This window comes from Phalacrocorax aristotelis, chromosome 13 (genome assembly GCF_949628215.1).
Source record: "Phalacrocorax aristotelis chromosome 13, bGulAri2.1, whole genome shotgun sequence".
NCBI classification, from domain to species: Eukaryota; Metazoa; Chordata; class Aves; order Suliformes; family Phalacrocoracidae; genus Phalacrocorax; species Phalacrocorax aristotelis.
Genome location: NC_134288.1, coordinates 1,312,492 through 1,333,828, shown reverse-complemented (window position 1 = coordinate 1,333,828; position 21,337 = coordinate 1,312,492). Strand labels below are relative to the sequence as shown.

The following is a 21,337-nucleotide window of genomic DNA, read 5'->3' as shown; positions in this document are numbered from 1 at the left end:
GCAGTTGGTAATTGTGCATATCACATGTGACCCAGCATATGTAGTGCAGTCCTTGCATGGGGTTCCTAACATGGGCCCTCCTTGGACTAAGAACGGGTGGTTTCCTTAACAGCACTCTGTGGTCCACAAGAAATTTAGAAGGTAACATACCGCTGTTGGTAGAAACTGAACAGCAATGTGGTGCTGTGGAACAGCAATGCTTCTGTTGTTAACGCGGATGCCTACAGCATGATGTTGTAGAAGTACAAGTGTTACATCAGAATCAACACCTCAGGTGAGTAACTGGTGCTGCTGCTGCCTGATGGTGGGATGACTTTTGTGGGTTTAGCTCCAAAACCACTGCTGTTGTATACCTGTTCTCACAACCAACAATTTTTTCACTTGTTGCTACTCTTGTATTGCTAATTGTAGTAATGACTGTGTATATAAGGATCTTTCTAGTAGCCAAAAAGCTTACTGAAGTAAACTGCAAATTACAGTATCCTTAGGAAAGGTCAGCCCAGCGTGGATCAAGGAGTGGAGTGGTCCTAACCAGAAGACCATTGCACATTGAGGAGCCAGTGATCCACATAACAGCTGACCTGCGTAGGAGCAGACCTGCGCCAGGCTGCACATACTCCCTGGCCGCAGGACAAGCTGCACCAGCTAACTGCACCAGAGAAGCCTGTAGGCAGCTCCCACCTGGCACCTGGTGATGATGCCACTAGCATCATCTTTATCCTGAAGCAAAGCAGTGTGTTTTCATTAAACAGCCTTTTGCTTACCTGCAGAAATGATGGAGTTATTTACTTTGGGCTAAACCCTGTAAGAACCTGAAGACAACAATGACAGGGGCATAAGACTGTCTCTACTGTCCTCTTTTTCCTTGTCATGTTCCCTCCAGTAAAGAGTATTTTAATAAATTCCTCACAGAGCCAGAGCACCTTTCTTTTGAGGGCCGTACGAAGCACCTGCACTGGGCAGTGAGCACAAGCCCAGGGTGGGTGGTAGAGGACAATGCCATGCAGGCAATGGGGTGGTGGTCTCCACTGGCAGTTACATGACCTGCTAACTATAGAGATATTTATGTGCACAAACCTATCTCTACATATGCAAAGCTGTACAAATATGTATAAATATATTATACAGATACAGATATATTTTTTTTTATTTGCAGAATGTAAATATATAGAAAAGTGTATGCATGAAAAGATTGTTTAATAAGAGGTGAACTTAATAATTAAAATTTAAATGCAAACAGAAAGAAAAAGAAACAAGAAGAAAAGGTGAGCTCAGGGACTGTGGTTTGCAGGTCTGCCGGGCAGTCCCAACCCCCTGGGGTGCAAAGCACCTGTGCACAGCCAGGGCTCGGGCCAGGCCTATGGGCTAACCAAGAGGTGCCCACCCAACCTCAGCTGTGCAAAGGAGAGACCAAGCCCGTGTCTGGCCAGGAGGCTCCCACACACAGCTCCACGCCAGCTGGGTGACCAGCTGCTGTTACTGGGGCAGCCTGTGGTGTGTGTGCTGTGCAAAACATAGGCACACTGTCCACAGAAATAGAAAGCCAGAACTAAAGGCCAAATTCCCAGGAGCACGTGTGCGGTGACAATAAACCCAAAGGGATTCCAGGAAAAGACCAGGTGCGCTGGGAGAAAAGAGAGCTGAGCCAGGGGATTAGAAACAGAAAACTGGGGTCGGTATTAAGTGGGGCTTCCCTTTGACCACAGCTGTCAGTTGAGCTTAAAACCACTTGTAATCACTGTTTTGCAGTACCAGCTTGTGCTAGCTGTGTGTTCTTATCCTTTGGCCAATGAGGGTTTTATGGTGTGCTTTCAAAACACAAGCCTGGCTGACCAGGTAGATGATAGCAGCGCTCAGCAAAGAGTCTTCATTCACACGTGGAATCACAGCTCTCAAAGAAAGGAAGATGTTGGAGAAAGGCCATTGGCATTCAAAGACCAAAATTAAAAGACTTGTTTTAAATTTAAGGCATTTTTGCGTGCTAGAAAATGCCATCTGTCCCCTAATTGGACTATTAACTCTGGTCTGCTAGTTACATTCTCCGAGAAGCCCCATTGTGGTTTACATTGCATGCAGCAGTAACTGGGATGAGATATTACTTAAACACAACTGATGATGGGGGAAGAAAAACTGCAGCTTTCACCTCTTTCTCTGAAAAGCTCCTTTCAAAATTCGTGGCTCATTTTCAAATCTCATCTGAGATGGTTTAGTCTGGAGTCGCTGGTTTCTCCCCATCCAGTGTCTCGGTACAGAGAGCTGCAGGCAGCGGGGTATCGCCCCATCTCAGCTCCCTCCTGCTTCTCTGCAGCATCACAGCCAGGGCACCCCGGGGTGCTACCACCCATCGTCCTTGCAAAGCAGGTGGTGAGCACAGCTGCCACGGAGCAGCAGCCTAGCCGGGAAGAGGGGACAGGGCTTAGCCCTGGCCTCACCGCTCCCCAGCCAGGCTCTCGGCTCTGTCTCCTGGGATTCAGACGGAACCCTGCCCTTACTCGTCAGGGACCTCCAGCCTCTCTGCTTCGCCGGTGAAGCACTTTCCCTGCTATAAAATCATCATGACTCATCACTGTTCTACCATATTTTTTTGATATTTCTATCAATTATATTCTTTCGTATAGCTTCCATACATTTGCCTGATAGAGACACTAAACTCAATGGTCTGTAGTTCCCCAAATCCCTTTTAAGAAGTGGAATCGCATTTGCCATGTCCCGTTCCTCTCATAACAAAGGCATTTCGTTTTATAGTTACATAAGCAGGTAGATGACTAATTTCTTGTTTAGTCTACAACACAGGAGTGAGTATGATCTAGTGCTAGCGATTTCCTCTTATGAGCAATTTGTCTTCAGATTTCTTCTACTTCGGTATGAAACAGGTTTTCTGGCTGACTCATTCCCCATAAAGAAGAATCTCAGCCAGGAATAGCCTGAAGCTGTTCTGTAGTAAACAGCAATGCAAAGGCTTCAGCTGACTTCTTGAAAATCTTTCAGATTTTCTCTTGGCATGAACCTCCGTGCATGAGGGTCGTCTTGACCTTGGACCTTGTAGAGAAGTTTATCATCACACCTGTGTCCAGCTGCTCCTCCCAGAGTCTGCCTCTCCCCCGCCCACTCCTGACACCCAGCTGGGCAGAAATCCTGGGAGCATCATCCCACCCTGCATGCCCAGAAAGCAACCAATCCCCACCGCCCCCTGCTCCAGAGTCAGCTCTGAACCCCGTGAGGAGCAGGACCACTTCTGTGCAGCTTGGTTAGAAACTAGATTTGTCATGCAGGTGTCCTGTAGACAAGCAAATGTCGTGCTCTAACTGAGCAGCACACTGATGTCTGAGCCTCTGGAGCTCAAACACAAGCCAGACCTGTTTTATAAGCATTTCATCAGTTCCTTATTACACCGCACCATGCATTTCCTTGTAGGCTGTCTTTTATCATTCATGTTTTAATTCACTCATTATTTTACACCCACTGAGCATATTTCTAGTCCAAAGCTCCAGCCCAAACTGCTCAGTCTCCAGGACCGTGCATGCAGTTAATTCTATATCCATATTATGTCAGTTCACTATATATCATATACATAACATATCTAAGTAATACATCATTAATATGTATCATGTATAAAATACCTATAATCATAATAATTTGTTTATGTATGTATACATATAGATGTATAGCTTTAATCTGGATATTTTGGATAATACCTGAATTTGGATAAATATCTGGATAATTATACTTCCTCAGTCTGCTCTTCTTCATCAAGACAATACCCCAGGTGTCTTGTAAAGATTTTCTTCCATCTTTCATTGTAACACTAGTGTTGTTGTCCCACTTAGAGTTTTTTCAGAAAAAAAAAAAAAGTGAAAAAATGTTGTCCATCAGATACATTCTCATATTTCTCATCACTTCCACTGCACACCTCTAATACGTAGCCATACCTTCAGGCATGTTTATTATTAGTCGCTTCAGTTTCCTTTAATACTAGGAAGTGAACACAGAGAAAGTAAATACTAAGCAAGTAAACATTTGCTGAAGAAAAGGCATGGCTTTATAAAAGAAAAAGGAATTTGATGCAGACTATTTTCTAGGCTGGAAGACATGGAGGCACCCCTATTTGCACACAATGAGCCAGCGCTCTCAGCTGCTGTGCCCATTGCAGGGCACAGCTTGGGCAGAAATAGGGGCTCGTCCTGAAAATGAGCAGAAGTGTCTTTTACATTCCGAGGAGCTGCTGAGCAGGTATATGGTCCTTTCACTCCTGGTCTGTGCCGCCCAACCATAAACTGTCTACCCTACACAAGGCATCTTTCTGCCTTGAGAAAACCAAGTAGCCAACCTCATCTTGCTGCTGCTGTTGCCCTCTTTTGCACAGTAACCAGTGCTGCCCCACCTACACTTCTCAGTAAATGGTCAATACAACGATGTGCACTGATGTGGAAAGTGTTTTTCGGTATGCCAATGAAATAAGAAGAGTGCTCCTTTCAACTCTTCCACTTTCATGAAAGCCCCAGAAAGACACAGGGGAACCACTGGCTTTGATACAAAGAAAGGAGGGTTGTGGAGAGCAACTTTGCAGCCCTGCCCTCAGAGTACTGCGTTACAGCTCTCTGTCCTGCAGGGAATGAGCAGCCTTTTGCAGGAGTTCTCTGAGCAGCCGGCTTGAGCCAAGGGCTCCTTTTGGTGCCGGCACACCATGCAGTGAGCTTACTGGAGACTCGAGCAGTCCACTGCTTTGGAGACGCAGGCCCTTACATCAGGTCCTTTTGCACAGCTTACCATATGGGCTTGCCATCCTCCATGTATCTCTGGCCTCACAGTGTAGCACGCTTCATTTCCCATCTGTGACTGAAGATCATGATTTCTGTAGCCTGGGAAGATGCTCGAAAAGTGCGGCCAGCAGCAGAGCCCCATCTGAGTGAGGCAGAGCTGCAAGCTGTTCCTGCAGGAGAGCAGGCGCTGCTGCTGGGACAGCTCTGCCCTCTGGATCCAGACAGCCTTGCTCTCTGGATAAAACTGGGAAGGCATGGGAATCACACGGGCCCAGTAGATTTGAGTGAACCCAATGAAGTGTGTGTATGGCACAGTTATGTTTGTACCCCACTGTTCCCCTGACTACTCTAATAGAAGAGAGAGGTGCCTATTCAGGGCAAGCTCCAGGCTCTTCACAGGCTGTTACCTGAACCCTAGTGTCCTTTCCTGGTGTTTGGTGAAAACGAGCCATCCATCATCCAGGACAGCCCTCAGTGATTCAAATGGGTCTCCTGTGGGAAAAATAATGGAATAGGCTCCCTGTACCTTGCACTGCAGCTGCATATGCTGCATGCTGCTTTCTGTGCTGTCACAAAAAGTATTAGAGGGAGAATAGATTTTGAACTACTTGCAGAATCATACCACTCGCAGCAGCCTTCTGGCTCAGTTAGATGCTTTGGTGGGGAGTCAGTTTTGTCAAAGCTGGTATCTCTGGCAGACACCGTCTCCTTGGAGAGAGCTGAATGCAAACACACAGAGAAGATGTTCTAACATCTCTGACTGTAACAAAAAACAACAGTATTTGGGAAAATCTGACTTGGATTAGGCAGAAGAGAAGTTGACAGAGACAGACTGAATTCTAGCTGTTATTTTCCAAATACTACTTTCCTCTGAATGCAAACACTCCAAGCATTTAGCTGCACTAAATGTGCATATTGCACAAGTGAGGGATGAGGGTTAAGTTGGCTTAAGACAGTTTTATCACTTGGTAGTGAACAATTAATTTTTCTACAAAGCATGAAAATTAATTAATTGAATTAAAATACAATATCATTTCAAGACTGTCTTTGTATTTTGAACTACAGACTTGGATGGGTAGAATAGTTGCCTCATTGCTACTGATCTCCTAGATTGACTCGTGTAAGCTGTAGATTTTGGCAAGAAAGAACATTCAGCCAAATCTTTGTGAAGGATTTAGGCTGGCATGAGGAAGTTTGCAGTTATGCCCTGCTTGTTCAGAAATCAACAACCACCCACGTTCTCCTGGTGTGAAGTCAGCTGGCCCCTACAGGGCTCACTTGAGAGCTGCCTCAGCACCCCCTTAGCCCAGAGCCACGCTGGGCCAGGGCACGGGGTCCCCGTACTGACATGCCACTGACTGCAAAAGCGTCAAGGAACACCAACCCTGATTGCCTTTACAGCCAGAGAGCAATCTGCTTCCCAGCCCTTGCTTATGCCCACAGCATGGTTATTACTATGTTGGACCATCAGCACAACAGCATATGGTTCTGTAAGTCATTTCCATCAGGAGTTCTTTTTATTAGTGTTTTATCTGAGAAAAATAGGAAGTAACATGCTTTTCTGTGAGGACAAAAAAAAAAAAAAGACATAAGTCAGCCAAAAACACACAGGGCACACAGGGAGGAGGTGGTGGTAGCCTGGTTACGGCAAATGCTGCTGCCTTTTGCAGGGTCCTGGACTGCTGTGCTGCAGCACATGCACAGATGAAATAATCCATGTTGACTACAGCAAGCACAGCATGGGGACCAACGACACCAGAAAGCCTAAAAACAAATTCCTGGGCTGGAGGACTATTGCAATGATTGTAGAGTCCTGTGGCAGGAAATTGACCTCTTTCCACCTCTGCTCAGCAGCCAATCTAGTTAACATAATACCTAAAAATTTAAGCACTGGTACTGATTGTTTCTGCATATAGTGCCTGCACAGGTCTACATTTACCCCTCATCCTTCACCTCTTGTTCTTGGTAGCCCAGGAAAGCACAAAGGCATCATGAAGAGCTAGAGTTATGCTTGGGACTGTGCAAGAAGAGGCAGAGAGCACTAGGCATGTTACTCTTTAAATGCTTTTATATGAAAAAGTGTCTATATGAAACAAAAGGAAAAAAGAAAAAAGTTAATTGCTCAGTTGAGATAAGGTTGGTGGGCTATAACATACATTGAAGGGATCTGTCCAAGAGATAAGCTACGTAACAGCCAAGGCCCAGGCAGAAGCCACAGCTGGAGACAGGCACCCCTCCACAGCTCAGGCAGGGAGGGAGGGCCCAGGGCTGAGTGGGAATGGGTCTCTGGGGCCTATGGCAGGGCCAGAGGTCCCAGGTGAGGCTGGTCAGGGCCACTCAGGCCTCTGTTGGTTCACTCAGGTCCATCACAGCACCATCTTACCTAGCATGTTTAGGGGCTGGTTGGTGCCCAGTGATAGCTTACTGCACACTTCTCACACCTTAAGAGGGATCTGAAAGAAAATTACCATCCTCCTAGGCAAAGTACAGCAAGTGCAGTTGGTACTGTCAACCTGAAGTGCTCCAAGACTTGTTGGAGGGCACCTGGGCTCCCCAGGAGGGAGGTGCAAGAGGGGAATCTGCCAGTTCTGGGTGTGAGGAGTAGGGAGTGGATATCAGACCCCTGCACAGGGCATTGGGTAATCCCGTCCTCGTTTTGGGAGGTACTCTCAGGGCCCCCAGTGCACTAACAGACCTTAATGGCCCTCACCAGCCTCACCTGGGGCTTCCACACACACACATCCTATCCATGGGTCCAGAAGTCCCATTTAAGCTCAGTCCTGGGCCTTTAGGCCCTGTATGAGCTATTTTATGAGAGAACCATTCTCTAGCTTTGTCTCAGTTATGTCTGGTCCAAACCGATCCTGCCCTGCAGACTGACTTTGCAGCTTGATCTTGTACCTGCCTCATCCCCAGCAATCACTGCACTGCATCTGACATTGGTTATCCTCACCAGACCTGACCCCAGCCTGCAGAGTGACTTGGACCTGCCTTATCACCATGAACTTGCTTGATGATCTGGACTCTTGCCTGAACCTGGCTACCATCATTAGGTCTGCTCTGCTCAACTTGCTTGGGTATGATGGGATGGTGCTCTGGCTGGCAAGGCGCCTGCCCTGGCCAGCTCTCTCATGGCTCAGGGAACAGCAAGCCCTCCCTCTTCCCTGGTAGGTACACTTTCAGTTTGGATCCTGGTTTCTTTTTGGCTGTTCCTTGAAAGAAGGGGAAGGCGTCTGGATTGAATTAGGAAACTTATAAGAGAGATGGTTGCCACAGCCCCCTGCATTTCAGTACATAGTTCTGGCAAAGCCAGGCAGTGATGCACTGTAAATGAGCAGGTGTGTTGGGAGGGTTGTACCAATCTGGGTTGGAAAACTGCCGCACTGCTTACATTGCTTGACTGTGTAACACTGCCTCACTCTGCGGTGCTGAACTGAATCTCACTCTTGGGGAGCAGACTTGACTTTGCCTTCCACACTGTGACCTACAGTGAAGTGGCCCATTGAGGTGGATCACCCAGATCTGCACGGTTGTCTCTAAAGACCTGAGACTCAGGCAAGAACTAGTTTCACTCCAGCGCCAGGGGCCTGAGAGACAACCAATGTACTCCACCTTGCTACCAACACCTGGGAAGCATCATGTGGCTAACAAGGCCAACGAGCTGGGCTTGCCTGCCAGCTTACTTGGGGAGTGTTTACCTTCCAAGCCTCTCTGTGTATTCCCTGTATTGCCCTCACTGGGTCTTGGTCGTAGGAGGTCAGACTGCAGCTACTTGCAATGGCACGAGTGGAGGCTTCCCTGGTAAGGCAGCTTCTTCTGGTATCCTTTCAAAGGGGGGCCTGCCAGCCAATGTGAAGGCCCTGGCCTGACATTAAGCTAGCTGAAAGGATGGGAGAAGCTACGGACAAAATGCTGGAGGTAACAGGTAAGTGGAAAAAGGTGATAAAGTAGCAGCTAGTGCTGAGGGAGGTGGCAGGATTTCACAGGTGGTTCAGGGGAGTCATGTGAGGAAGCACTGAGGCTCAGAGGCACAGGGAGGGGAGCACTGGCCACCCAGTGATGCTGTGTAGGGCTGGGACGACCCTAACGGCAGCATGGTCCAGTGTTGTTCTTTCTTCCACTGGGAACCCACTCAGGAATGGGTTTACCCACATACCATCTCAGCTCTCTGCCTCCCCTCCTCCAGTGCTAGTCGGTAACAGCCTTCAATTATTTAAGAACTGAGAAGCAGTGCATAGGACCACTGGGTGGCACCAGAAACCAGAATATGGATTAAGTTTGGGCAATGCCATGTTTTTAGATGTTTGGGGCAGGGCCCTGCCTGGGGCAAGGTGAGGTGCTGGGGATGCCATGCTATCCTGGGAACCAAATATTTCCACTTCAAGATACTCCTGTAGAGTCAGCAGGAGGTAGAGAACAGCACATGCACCCCTTAGGGGTGCAGCCAGGAATGCCAGGTGTGGCGCAGAGCTTGCTGCCTGTTTGGGTGGCCACCCTCGTGGAAGGAGCACAGCCCTGCAGTCAGGCAGCAGGAACGGGGACAGAGGGACAACTGACCTCAGGGAGCAGTCCCCCATCATTCACACCTGTACGCTGCCAGAACCTCAAGCGGCAGAAAGAATAAGCAAATTTGCTTGGTCTACTAAGAATTTAGTCTAAGCCTTACCTCTGGAGGGAAAAAATAAAATAAGATTTAAAAAACCCTAAACAAACACAAGAAGTGTTTTAGGCTGTGGAGCGGCTCTAAGGATTGCTGCAGGCGCTCCCTCGGTTTGCCTGCCTCTGGCCCCGGTGGCCCTGCATCCCGGCTCCGTGCGGCGGGTCGCTGCACCGACCTCCCTCGCAACGGGCGCCTGTGGACAAGCGTGTGGCTGGGGCTGCGGTGGCCCGGTAGTGGGTCCTCCTGCTCCGAGCCTTCGAGTGACTGTTGTGAGAGCAAGGGGGACAGGTGGCACGGCACGGGAAAGGGGCCACCGAGGAGCCGCGGCCGTGCCGGGGTACGGGGCACCAGGTGAGGGTGGAGCAGAGTCACGTCCCGTATGGGCAGAGCCGGCGGCCGCGGCCTGGCCCGGCAGACGGGGCGAGGGGAGCTGCCCCCAAGATGGCGCTCGCCCCAGCTAGCCACCCGGCCGCCATCTTGTTTGTAGTCCCGGCCCCCTCGCCCGGCCCCCGCGCGTGCGCGGTCCCCGCGGCGCAGCGCGCAGGCGCAGAGAGCCCCGCATGCCGCGGCGGCCGGAGCTGCGGAGGTACCTGCGGTCCAGGTGAGCCCCGGCGCCGCGGGCCCGCCCGCCGCTCCGGGCACCCCCGGGCACCCCCGCAGCCGGCCCCGCGCGTCCTCCGCGGCTACTGGCCGCTGCCGCAGCTGTACCGAGGCGCTTGGCTGCTGCTCGCATGGCAGGTGCCGCGCGGCGGCTCCGCGGGAGCCGGTGCGGCGGGAGGGCGGGCCGGGGTTAGCGGCTTGCGGTGGCCCTGCCCCGCCGAGCCCTGCCGCCACCCCTGCCCGGCCCCGGCCGGCGGCGGCGGATGGCTGTGCCGCGAGGGTTACCTGGGCAGGGGCGGGGGGTCCCGGGCGGCTCCCGGGGCGGCCGAGAGAGGGCTGGGCTGGGCCCCGCTCCGCTGCCGGTACCAGGCGCCGGGGGACAGTGCCGCTCCCTCACGGGCCGGGGGATAGGAAATAACCCCTCGGCACACTGGGCTTCGTTGGGAAAAAGAGAAACGCCTCGGAACTGCCCCTGGTTTTATTGCAGGGATGACTTATTTCCTGTAAATAACGGACCGGAGTGCTCTGGGCTTGCCGCTTGCTCTCAGCAGCAGCTTTTCCTTCTGGTATTCGGATCTCGGCATTCTTAGCTGTATTATTTACCTTGGACAAGGAAAACAGGGTGTTGAATTCGGTACAGCGTTTGTTGACTTGTATCATCACTTCAGGTTAATGGCAGTTTCTTTTTTTATATTTAATGTAAGTCACGGGGATTAATTAAAAACATTGTAGCAAAGTTAGGTGCTTCTGGTGTTTTAAAAAATCATTATAAGGTCTGGTGCAGAAAACGGGGTGTTATAAATCAAATGAGGCTGTGTAGCACTGTCGCTGGCTTCCTTGGGGGCGTTGGGAGTGCTGGCAGGTGTTGCATTCCTGATTGAGAGCCCAGTGTCTGATCTGGTTTTTCATTCCTCTCAAGTCCAAGGAGTCTGGAATCAGCGCGTGATCACGTCGTCGTACAGCACGGTCACGGCACGCGAATCGCAGTCAAGTTCATGGCAGAACTGGGGCAACTCGGTCACACCCATGTTTGCTCTGGGGAATAGGAAAGGTCTGCTAAGTGTCAGGGGGTTGCACCTGGGAAGCCCAGAAGGGTTTTTGTGCTTGAATACGGAGGTGATGACAAGATGGGGGTTACAAGCAGAGGAGGATCTACTTCTGCTTCCTGTGTCAGGCACACTTGTGAGTCTCCTGTGTTCAGATGGGAGGACTTGGGGGCTCATTACTTTGGCTTCTGCCTTTCCTTTTCTATAGAAACACAAGGAAAACAGTCTTCCAAATCCTGGAGTGTGTCAAACTGTGTTTAAACCTAGTGTATCGGTCTATGGTGAAAAGTCAAGAGGTAATGTAAAGTCTAAGAGCTGACTTTAAAATCAGCTTGGAGATTTTCTGGCACCATAATTTCCTTGGACTAGGGGAGCAGGGCTTACAACTGTGCCTCTTACTGAATTGGGGGTAGGCTCCTGAAGAAGCGAGGAAATCACTAGGATTCATCTGGATTATTGGCCATTGGAGTGAGATTATGGAGAGGGCTCAGGACTGGTAAAACTGTTCCAATTTCATTTATTTGTTTTGGATTTTTGAAAATTAGCTTGTGTGTGGCACACGAGGCTCTGAAACTGGCCGTGTTGAGGGCAGAAACTTAGTATGGGCTCTACTTGGCTTGTATTGAGGTGTTTGTAAATGTAGAAGGTGGAACTGTTATAAAAATGAAAATTAACCAACAGCTGGAAGCAGCTTTTTTGGAGGCTGTAATTATATTCCTAGCTACTCATTTTGTATCTAAGGTTAAAAACTAATTGAAATGAACTAACGTGCTTAATTTGCATTTTCCTAATCTCAGATCACCTTCAGAAATCCTCCAGTGCTTCTGTTTGCAGCTCCTATTCCATAATGGTCATACATTACAGGACCCTTAATGTTTGTCATTGGAAGGCAGAAGTGTAGTGGTACATGTAGATTTCACAGGCTTTATTATGCATGACATATTTTGGCCTCTTAAAGATATACTAGGAAGTTTTCTTAAAGCTGCTTCAAGGACAGTTTTCTTAAATGTTCCTGTGTTGCATGCTCCAGATAAATGTTACAGCAAAGGAGTGATACGTAAGTATGGTATTTTCAGTAAGAAGCTCGAAAAATTATGTTCATAATATAGTCTAAGCACAAAAATAAAAAAATAGGAGAAAGCAAATCAGCTCTAAAATTCTTCTGGGGTTCGGTTTTCATGTGTAACAGAATAGGGATTTTAATTTTTAAATAATGAATAATAGCTCAGCTGGATTGCCACCACTGTTGCTTCCTGGAAAAAGGTAAAGCCAAACACTCAGTGAGTTCTATTTCTGTAGGCAGTGCTGAGACCATAACCCTCCATTCAGGGTTTATCTTGTGCTCATCATCCGTCAGCTATATTTTGGATATAAGTAAATATGCCTCTGCTGCTTATGACTCTTAAGCTTCATGTTGGACAGTTGTGCAGTACTGGTTAAGACTATTTGTGTCTGTTAATTATTACAGCCTGGTTTAATCCATGACAGTTAAAGGAGAACAGAGGAGTGTTCTGCTACTGTTTCTCTGTGTAATGTTGAAGAAAACGTTCCTGACGTGTGTCTTGATGCATCTTGGTTGTCTGATTTTCATATTAGTGTGGTTTGGGAGGAATAATAAAATTCTGTATTGCTTTCCTCTGGGAATTCTCAGTATTCTGGGTGGATCAGGTCAGTTATTAAGCAAAGCAGTTGTAATTTGGTTCTCACGTGGGAATGACTGGGTGTCTGTGCCCTCTACTGTGTAGATCGGAGTTGATGGAGAGATTTTAATAATCTCACTTGGTCTTCAGCTCTGTTCTCGTAAATTCTGAATTGTAAATGGGACTTGCTGGATTTTCAATAATATATTCTTATTGATTGTTCACTATTTTCTATCTGGTCATATCCCCTTGGCTTCTGTGACTGATGTAGCACCATTTAATGTAGTAATCAAACTGATGCTGTGGGAAGCATGGGAAGGAAGGAATAGATTTATTTTCATTTGGCCATTGTCCTTACCAAACTTGGATGCATTTCTGTATTTACAACAGGTTTTAGTTTGCCGAAGGGGTGTTCCTTACTTTACACAGTATAAACACAGTAGAGGACTAAATGCGATGTTTAATTTTAAAGTAACCTTTACTATTTAGTTGTATAAACCAAACTCTCTGTAAGATTAAAAATGTAAAACTAGCCCTTTTTTCCCCCCATAAAAGCTGGAATTGTGGCTTTTCTCTGTGGGTTCGAACAGAGGATATAGGCAATCCACTGCTTCCTTTTCATCTGTACTTTGGTGGGGAAGCTGAGTGTTACACCTTAAATTGGTCTAATGACCAGTTGGCGTACGAAAGGGGTGGTCCTGTTCTTGCCCTGTCTTGTACCACCTCCAGCATTTACTGGGTGTTTTCCTGTACAAGTTCAGTCTGCAGGGCACTAGTGCAGCCCTTCTGTGTCCCCATCTCCCCAGAAGATCTGTTTTGCTAGGTAAGCAAGTTGGAAGATTTCAAAGAAGGGCTGAGGAGTACCAGAGATGTAATTGATTTTTGCAGTGTAAGAACAGCCATAGAATCAGGTGGAACCATCTGGTCTGCAGTTCTTTCCTGACAGGGACCAAAAAGGGAAGAGCGTAAGGTGAAGCAAATTATAGGAGCCTTTGTCTGATAGTCCTCTTGTCGGCTGTAGAATGTCAAGAGGTAGATGTTGCATTTATTTTGTTACTGGTTAACGGATTTTCTGCTGTGAACTTGCCCAGGTCTCCAGTCCATTTAAATCTATAGCATTGACACATCCCATGGGAGACCTTCCAGAGCACAAAATAATGTTGTAGGTGCTAACTACCTCTGTGTGCTTTCTTTTGAACTTGACAGCTGCTAGCTTAATTTCATATCACTTAGCTTTTGTATTGTTTGGAAACAGTGAATGACTGGTCTCTGTTTACCTTCTCTGTGCAACTGATGATGTTATAGTCTTCTGTCATATGTCACTGCAGTAATCTCTGTTTCCAGGCAGAAGAACCACAGCCTAGTAGATTATTCCTCAGTATTTATCTTTTCAAACGTTGTTTTCTTTTTTTAAAAATGTTTTCCCCTTCCATCATGTCCTCTTGAAATGAAGGAACAGGAGCTGCATCCAGGATTTAAGCTGCAGACATTCTGTAGGTTTATATGGTTGTTTAATTACTAATCATAGAATCGTTAAGGTTGGAAAAGACCATTAAGATCATCGAGTCCAACCGCTAACCTATCACTGCCAATGTTAGGGTTTTTTTTAATATGTTGAATGGCTGTGAGCTGATGCTTTTATCAGTCTGTCATGACTCCAGCAAGACTTTCTGAGTGTTAATGATGACTTTGGAGCACATCACTCTATATGTGAAATTAGGATCATTTTTCTTTGGACTGCTACTTTATTTGCTCTGAATTTCATCTGTTATTTTACTTCCTGATTATTCAATCTCATAGAGCTGTTCTGTAGGTCTTCAGTCAGCCCTTCTCTTGACTGTCAAAAGAGTTTATATCCTCAGGAGACTTTCGCTCCACTCCTTGGCCCCTTTTCCAGATTGTTTATGAATGCAGTGTATGGCAGAGCACTGCAAAAGGCTCCTGGCAGTCTTCCTCCCTGGGAAAATTGACCATTTATGCTTACCCTCTGTCATCTGTTTTAAGCTAGTTTTTAGTCAAGGTGAGGGCTCTCCCATTTACCCTTTAGGTGCAGAGCTGCCGAAGCTCAGTAGCTATCCAAATGGTGTTTTGTGTTGCAGTTTCATCACTGCTATAAATGCAGAGGTTCTGCCCGTCCTTGCAGCCCTGCCTGATGCTTTCCTCCAGCACTCCTGCTGCCTTGCAGGGAATCCAGTCTGGAAACAGCTGGCTGGAAATGAATCCAACAAATCATAAATTAATGCTGATTTAGTGTTGCTGTACTGATAATCTACAAATGCATGGATTTAATTAGAATCAATTCAACTGGGTAAGTGCATATTTCTATGCTTGCTGCTGCTGCTGATTGAAATTATGACCTTACAGGCTCAACTGTAGCCTAGACTGAAGGCAGTGCAAGTGTCTGTGAACAGGCTGCACTTTTTATTTCAAATTGGCATGAATTTGATGCTGTAGTTAGATTAGTATGACTTGGTGTATGAATTGCACCCAGGTACTAATTCGATTGATTTTGTGACTGCTTCTTGGACGTTTTCACTGTGCTGAGGCAGAAAAACAATCTGACCATGGCTTGATATCTGCATTTCTTAAAGGCAGGGAACAAGGAGGGATTTTTAGTGCATTTCTGTAAGTTAATAGGGATCTAATATTACTTTTTATCTTGTATATGGACTTCATTCTAATTTATTAGGAACAACTGCATCCTAAATACTTCAGAAACATGTAACTGGAAATTCACAAATTTTACTGCTGATGCCCTTGTAGTGTTTTGTGAATATTCCCAACAGAATTATTTGGGATTTGTGTGTATTTAAGTTGCCTAAATACAAATTATACAGGTCTTAATGAAATTTTTATTCACTAAATAGGCTTTTCAGGTGTGTTCTTGAAAAATCGTATGCAGATTCACCAGTTCTGTTGTCACACATAATAACAGTTTTCTGCTGAGGATTTTCTGGGTTGTCTGTGTATGGAGAACTGAAGTTAGATGCTTCTGTTTTTAACAGTTTCTTTTGGCTGTGGTAGACTTGAAATGTATTGCTTAGCCAATAAGGTCTGGCTTTTTTTCAGTTTGTGTAGGTGTTTCTACCTTTGCCTAGGCAAAAAAGAAAAACCTGATTTGTGTAAATATATGATAATATGACTTGGATCGGTGTATTTCCTTCCAGAAAAGGAGGGGCTTGTGTGTGGTTTTGTGCTTTATTTTCCAGATGGTAGAAGACGGGGGCTTGGGGAGTGGTTTAAGTCTGCTCTTCTGTGCTGCCAGTTCAGGTGCCTCATGGTTTGTCTCTGCCATGGCAGGAGAATTAACATAAGTGTTGGGAGTGTCAAGCAAGCACATGCTCATCTGTTGATAAATAGGCGTTTTTCACTGTTGTATAGCACTCTACCTTTGCTGTTTTGCTCATGTAGTTCATTCTGACGTGGTTTTTATCAAAGAAGTGGTCCTCGTTACAGGTTCAACTTCTTTTTTCCTTGGATGAAAATGTTGCAAATATGTTTCTTATGGTCTGCAGGAAAGCCAAGGAAGATTTTTTTTGTTTTGTTTTACAATGCAATTGAGCTTTATCCACGGGCTGACAGAGAGAAAGACACAGGGCTTGGTGAAAATCTGCCCATGGATTAGCTCGGCCACGGAATAAAATTACACTTTCCTGACATTTTTAAGATAGTTAATTGGAAATATTCATTTTACATATATATATTTAAAAAAAAAAAAAGTCAGTAAAAGAGCTCGTATACCCTAAATGGTTTTGGTTACTTCTAGCAATAAATGGATGGAACACCCAGCAGGCATTCCATCCGATTCATGTTTGGCTAAAGAATCAAACCATTTGCCAGATTACCTGGCAGTGAGTGGCCTTGCAGTTCCGTCCCCGCAAAGGTGAGATGCTGCTCAGAGGACTCGGTGTGGGGAGTTTGGGAATACCTTGGGACTGAGAGCTCAACTGCGGCGCCACCAGGTCTGCTGGCTTCTGGTTTGCAGCAAAGACATTGCTTTAAAAGACGGTCAATAACCCTTCAGCATTTTACGCAGTACGATACCTATATAAAGCAAATGTTGTAGCTGCCATTATGGTGTTGGAAGAAACAAAAGGAAGGATGGGTTGTTCAGAAGATTGTCCGTCAAGGTGTCTCCTTGGGTGGGACCTTGTGCTTGCCTGTGTCAGTCTGCGAGTGCCGGGTTGTAGAATCATCTCCCTGGCTACGAGTGCTGCATTTATGACTTTGTAGTGTTTGGTACTGTGCTCATTCATACTGCTGTGTCATACAATTGAATGATTATGACCGAGGAGTCAGCATAGAGTAATCTAGGACTGTCAACTGCAATTTTTCAGTTACTGGCCCATCTTCATAAAGATTTCAACACAAATGTCTAAACTGCAAAAAGGGCTGGAATTTTCCAGCAGGGGAATACAAAAACACAGAGGAGGATGTAGCTTCGCCTGTGCAAAAGAGTTAATTAAGAAGTTCAGATTGTCTCTGCCTCCAACAAAAAGTTAAAGCAATTTGGGTGTTTGGAGAGATAAGTGCCATTTTTATATATTTATTTTTTTCAGTGGCATATTAAAAAAAAAAAAAGAAAAGAATAAAAGTGAGGCCTCCGTCCCCAGGGGGAGTGGAGATAAGGTCTGTGTGCTGTAGCGACTCCGTTGTACACCAGCCTGGGAGCTTTGCAGTACATGGGGTCTTGCCATAAGAGAGTGAAGGTTTAAAAAAATGATTTTGACCACACTGAGCAGAACCGCTGCACCAGCTGCGCGGTGCCTGGGTGTTCGTTACCTTTTGGACACTTCATTTAAAAACCATTACAAATGCACAAATTGTCTTGGAGCTCATGGCTGTTCTGCTCCTGGACTTGGTCTTGGGGATGACCACATCAAGCAGGAGCTGATGCAAGTTTACTGTGATTCCAGGGGATCACAAAGTTTATTCTAAACTTACACTGAAATGGCACAAACAGCACACAGTCTAAGTCCTGCTGCCAGTTGAGCTTCAAAAAAAACACCCAGTGCTTGTGTGATCTGTCTTGCTCACATAAACTGTCTCTCTGATCTCTTCAGCAGCGTTCCAAATCTTAGAAAATATAAACCATCAGCATTTCTCCTGGTTTCTACACCCAAAAGGGTTATTTATGTGCAGTTCCTGCGTGCGACTCTTGCAGTTGGAGAGCGCTCCTGAAAAGAGGACCTACTGAGGCTTAAAGCCAGGTTGATTTCGTCGTCCTTTGTCTCAGGTTATTTGTTGTATTTGAATATATGCTTGTCTGGATGCATTCCACATGGCAAGAGGATATGTGTCCAGACTGCTTTGTGCAATTAATTGCTAAGTAATTTTTCTGTGGATGTGCTGTAACGGAGGGAGCCGTCGTGTGTGATTCTTGCTCAGAGGTGTTACTTGCCTGAAGAGTGATGGACTTTACTGCAGCGCTGCCTGTCACTCAGCCACTCTGTGTTCCAGGTTTCCACCCCAAACCTGCAAGGAAGTCAGAGACCTGTGCTGGCATGATTTCCTTGGGGAGTATCCTGGTTCTTCTGAACCCCTCCCGGCCTCCCTCACTTTTCCTCCCGGCCTCCCTCACTTTTCCTCCCGGCCTCCCTCACTTTTCCTCCCGGCCTCCCTCACTTTTCCTCCCGGCCTCCCTCACTTTTCCTCCCGGCCTCCCTCACTTTTCCTCCCGGCCTCCCTCACTTTTCCTCCCGGCCTCCCTCACTTTTCCTCCCAGTTTTCCTTACACAACAGATATGGAGCTCTGGAACTTGAGGGCCAGGCAAATGAAGACGTAGGTGAAGGCCCATCCAGGGGGTTGCCTAGGGTGAGTTGGTCAGCCCAGCATTATGACTGCCTCTGTTAAGAAGAAAAGGAGGGTAGTTGTCGTAGGCAATTCCCTTCTGAGGGGAACAGAGGGCCCAATGTGCTGATCAGACCCATCCCACAGGGAAGTCTATTGCCTCCTTGGTGCCCGGATTAGAGATGTTACTAGGAAACACCCTGGTCTGGTATAGCCCCCTGATTATTACCCACCATTGGTTATACAGGTTGGCAGTGATGAGGTTGCGGAGAGAAATCCAAAAGTGATCAAAAGGGATTTCCCGACACTGGGGTGACTGGTTGAAGGATCAAGAGGAGCACAGGTAGTGTTTTCCTCAGTCTCATCAGTGGCAGAGAATAATACTGAAAGGAACAGGAGAACGCACCTGATTAACACATGGCTCAGAGGCTGGTGCCATCGGTGGAATTTTGGTGTTTTTTTTTATCGTGGGGAGGTTTACATGGCACCAGGCCTGCTGGCAGTAGACGGAGTTCAGCTTTCTCAAAGGGGGAAAAGGATTCTTGCACATTACTTGGTGGGGCTCATTGAGAGGGCTTTAAACTAGGATTGAAGGGAGAAGGGGATATAGCCAGGCTCACTAGAGAGGAGCCTACGGGTGGTGTGCCAGGGTTGGAGGTGAAATCGATAGCCCAGCTCAAATGCATCTACACTAATGCACACAGCATGGGCAAAAAACAGGAGGAGCTGGAAGCCATTGTACAGCGGCGAACTATGACAGTCGCCATCACAGAGACACAGTGCGATGACTCTTATGACTGGAGTGCTGCAATGGATGGCTATAAACTCTTCAGAAGGGATAGGCAAAAAAGGAGAGGCAGTGAGGTGGCTCTGTATGTTAGGGAGTGCTTTGATGGTATAGAGCTCAACGATTGTGATGATAAGGTCGAGTGCTTATGGGTAAGGATGAGGGGGAAGGCCAACAAGGCAGATATCCTGCCGGGGGTCTGTTACAGACCACCCAACCAGGATGAAGAGGTAGATGAAGTGTTCTTCAAGCAGCTGGCAGAAGGCTCACTATCGGTAGCCCTTGTTCCCATAGGGGACTTCAACTTACCGGACGTCTGCTGGAAATACAACACAGCAGAGAGGAAACAGTCTTGGAGATTCATGGAGTGTGTGGAAGATAACTTCCTCACACAGCTGGTAAGTGAACCTACTGGGGAGGTGCCTCACTTGACCTGCTCTTCACAAACAGAGAAGGACTGATGGGAGATGTCCTCAGAAGTGAAGTAAGGAAGGGGGGTCAGCAAAACCACTACCACAGACTTCTGGAAGGCAGACTTTGGCCTGCTCAGGACACTGGTTAGGAGTGTCACTTGGGAGGCAGTCCTGAAGGGCAAAGGTGTCCAGGAAGGCTGTCCATTCTTCAGAAAGGAAGTCTTAAAGGTGCAGAGCAGGCTGTCCCCATGTGTTGTAAGATGAGGTGGCAGGGAAGAAGGCTGGCCTGGCTGTACAGGGAGCTTTTGATGGGACTCAAGAGAAAAAGGAGAGTTTACCACTTTTGGAAGAAGGGGCAGGCAACTCAAGAAGAGTATGGGGAACTCGTTAGGTCATGCAGACAGAAAATTAGACAGGCAAAAGCCCAGCTAGAACTCAATGTGGCACTGTTGTAAGAGATAACAAAAAAGTTTTTACAAATACATTAACAACAAAAAGAGCAAAGGAGAATCTCCATCCTCTATTGGACGCGGAGGGAAACGTTGCCGGCGAGGATGAGGAAAAGGCTGGGGTACTTAATGCCTACTTTGCCTCAGTCTCTAATAGACCAGTTACCCCCAGGGTATTCAGCCCCTGAGCTGGGAGGCAGGGACGGAGAGCAGAACAAACCCCCCGTAATCCAGTAGGAAGCAGTTTACAACGTGCTGAGCCACCTGGACACTCACAGGTCTTTGGGGCAGGATGGGATCCAACCGAGAGCACTGAGGGAGCTGGCGGGGGAGCTCGGCAAGCCACTCTCCATCATTTATCAGCAGTTCTGGTTAACAGGGGAGGTCCCAGACAACAGGAGGCTTTCCGATGTGATGCCCATGTACAAGTAGGGCTGGAAGGAGGATCAGTGAATGACAAGCCAGTCAGCCTGACCTCGGTACAAGGGAAGATCATGGAGCAGTTCATCTTGAGTGCACTCACCAGACATGTGGAGGACAACCAGGGGATTAGGCCCAGGCAGCATGGCTTGATGAAAGGCAGGTCCTGCCTGACCAACCTGATCTCCCTATGACCAAGTGACCCACCAAGTGGATGAGGGAAAGGCTGTGGGTGTTGTCTACCTGGACTTTAACAATGGCTGGGTCGATGGGCCGAGGCCAATTGTATGAGGTTTAAAAAGCCCAAGTGTCAGGTCCTGCCCTTGGGTCACACCAACCCCAGGCTTCGCTCCAGGCCTGGGGCAGAGGGGCTGGGAAGTGCCCGGCGGAGAAGGCCCTGGGGGTGCTGGCTGACAGCCGGCTGGGCATGAGCCAGCAGTGCCCAGGTGGCCAAGGAGGCCACCAGCCCCCGGGCTTGTGTCAGCACTGGTGTGGCCAGCAGGAGCCGGGCAGGGATGGGGCCCCTGTGCTCGGCCCTGGGGAGGCCCCACCTCGAATGCTGGGCTCAGGTTTGGGCCCCTCGGGACAAGAAGGGCCTTGAGGGGCTGGAGCGTGTCCAGAGAAGGGCAGCGGGGCTGGGGCAGGGTCTGGAGCACAAGTGTGCTGGGGGGCAGCTGGGGGGGTTGGGGGGGTTTAGCCTGGAGAAGAGGAGGCTGAGGGGAGACCTTATCGCTCTCTACAACTCCCTGAAAGGAGGCTGTAGCGAGGTGG

The 21,337-nt window shown here is 47.6% G+C and overlaps 1 protein-coding gene across 2 annotated transcripts in view; it reads left to right on the top strand.

Moving 5' to 3' along the window:
- Positions 1-9,946: 9,946 nt before the first annotated feature.
- Positions 9,947-21,337, top strand: part of NDRG3 (NDRG family member 3) — a 68,974-nt gene continuing 57,583 nt past the window's right edge. For both annotated transcript variants that reach the window (XM_075108598.1, XM_075108597.1), the window contains exon 1: positions 9,947-10,021. The gene's annotated coding sequence lies outside the window, so the exon portion shown is untranslated. The remainder of the gene's footprint in view (positions 10,022-21,337) is intronic.